The sequence below is a fragment of the Octodon degus genome, unplaced genomic scaffold (genome assembly GCF_000260255.1).
Source record: "Octodon degus isolate 3935 unplaced genomic scaffold, OctDeg1.0 scaffold00014, whole genome shotgun sequence".
Lineage (NCBI taxonomy): Eukaryota > Metazoa > Chordata > Mammalia > Rodentia > Octodontidae > Octodon > Octodon degus.
Genome location: NW_004524590.1, coordinates 6707448 through 6709213, shown reverse-complemented (window position 1 = coordinate 6709213; position 1766 = coordinate 6707448). Strand labels below are relative to the sequence as shown.

Here is a 1766-nt window from a genome sequence, read left to right as displayed (position 1 = left end):
TTTCTCAGGAGCCAAGACCACCTCTTCAGCTGTCTCAGGTTCCTCCCATGGAAGTTAAAATGACTGTCCCTCCTTTAGCAACAAGTTCTGCTCCTGTGGCAGCGCCTTCTGCTGCCCCAGTGACTTACCCTATACCTCAAACGCCAATAGGATGTTCTCAGTCCCCTAAAACGGAAATCCCTGCGATTAGACCACCCTCTCGTGGCAAGCTGCCCCTCTCTCAAGAATCCAGCTCCAGTGCAGAATTCATCTGTTGCAGTCCTCAGTGTCAATCACATTAAAAGACCTCACAGTGCCCCCTCCTCTGTCCAACTACCTTCAAACTTAAGTATACAAAGTGCTTGTCAGAATTGAGTACATCTAGCAAATAACCCTATTGCTCCCAATTTTAGTGCCCCTTTGCCATTTGGGCCCTTTAGCACATTGTTTGGAAATAACCCTACTTCTGCTCATGCCTTTTGGGGAGGATCTGTTGTTTCATCTCAGTCAGCTCCAGAATCAATGCTATCAGGAAAATCCTTGTATTTGCCAAATTCAGATCCTTTATATAGTCTGATACTTCCAAACCTCTGGGTTTTAGACCGCCAATACAGAGACCCATTCCAAGTCCCTCAGGTGTTGTCAATATGGACTTGCCATATGATTCTGTAGCACCTTCTTCTACACAGTTGGGAAACTTTGCCACAAACCTTTCAGGAGGTCAGATGTATGGACCTGTGGCACCCTTTGGAGGAGCACCTGAAGCTGCTAACTTTAACAGACAACATTTTTCTCCACTCAGTTTGGTGACTCCGTGTTCATCAGCATCCAGTGATTTTCCTGCACAGTCAGTGTCCTCTGGGGTTTGTGCCCCATCTCCTGCCCCGCCATCGGTACCTTTAGGGTTGGAGAAGCCCAGCAACATCTCTCAGGACAGGAAAGTTCCAGTTCCAATTGGGACTGATCGTTTTGCATGGATCAGGCAAATGGGAACTTTAGCCCCATCCGTGATTGGGAGCAATTTAGCCATGTCCGTAAGGCACAGTGGCATCTGGTCCTTCAAAAGGATCAGGGGCAGTGAAGACAAAGTAGACTGGTGTAGCCCTGGGATGGGAAACCCTATGATTCACAGGCCAATGTCTGATCCAGGAGTGTTTTCACAGCATCAAGCCATGGAAAGAGATAGTATAGGAATTGTAACTCCTTCTGGTACACTCCATCAGCATGTTCCTGCAGGATATATGGACTTTCCTAAAGTTGGGGGTATGCCCTTTTCTGTGTATGGGAATGCAATGGCCCCTCCAGTGCACCTATTCCTGATGGTCCTGGAGGACCCATCTTTAATGGCCCTCATGCTGCAGACCCTTCTAGGAACTCACGGATAAAGATGGTTTCAAGTTCCACAGAAAATAATGGTCTTCCATTTTGTATTAGTATATACAGAATGGTTGGGATAGATATACAGCTACTTTTGCTTAATTCAATGAGAAGAAATATCTGTAGGAATAGCGTTTGGACAGGATATCCTGTGTGCTTCTTGTTCTATGGATAACCACTAAGAAGATAACAGTGTACAGTGTGTTAATTATTGAAAATCTCCTATTAATCAGCTTTGAAACTGTCTCATTGATATTTGTTTCCCAATAAAACAAAGTAAAATAAAATTTAAAAAAAAAGAAAATAATGGTCCTCAAACGGTGTGGACTGGACCCTGGGCACCTCACATGAACAGTGTGCGTATGAACCAGCTGGACTGATGCAGACGAGCTTGTTAGCCTGCCGATTCC

The 1766-nt window shown here is 45.2% G+C and overlaps 1 pseudogene; it reads left to right on the top strand.

Moving 5' to 3' along the window:
• LOC101583053 overlaps positions 1-1736 on the top strand; it is a 78328-nt pseudogene extending 76592 nt beyond the window's left edge.
• Positions 1737-1766: the final 30 nt, after the last annotated feature.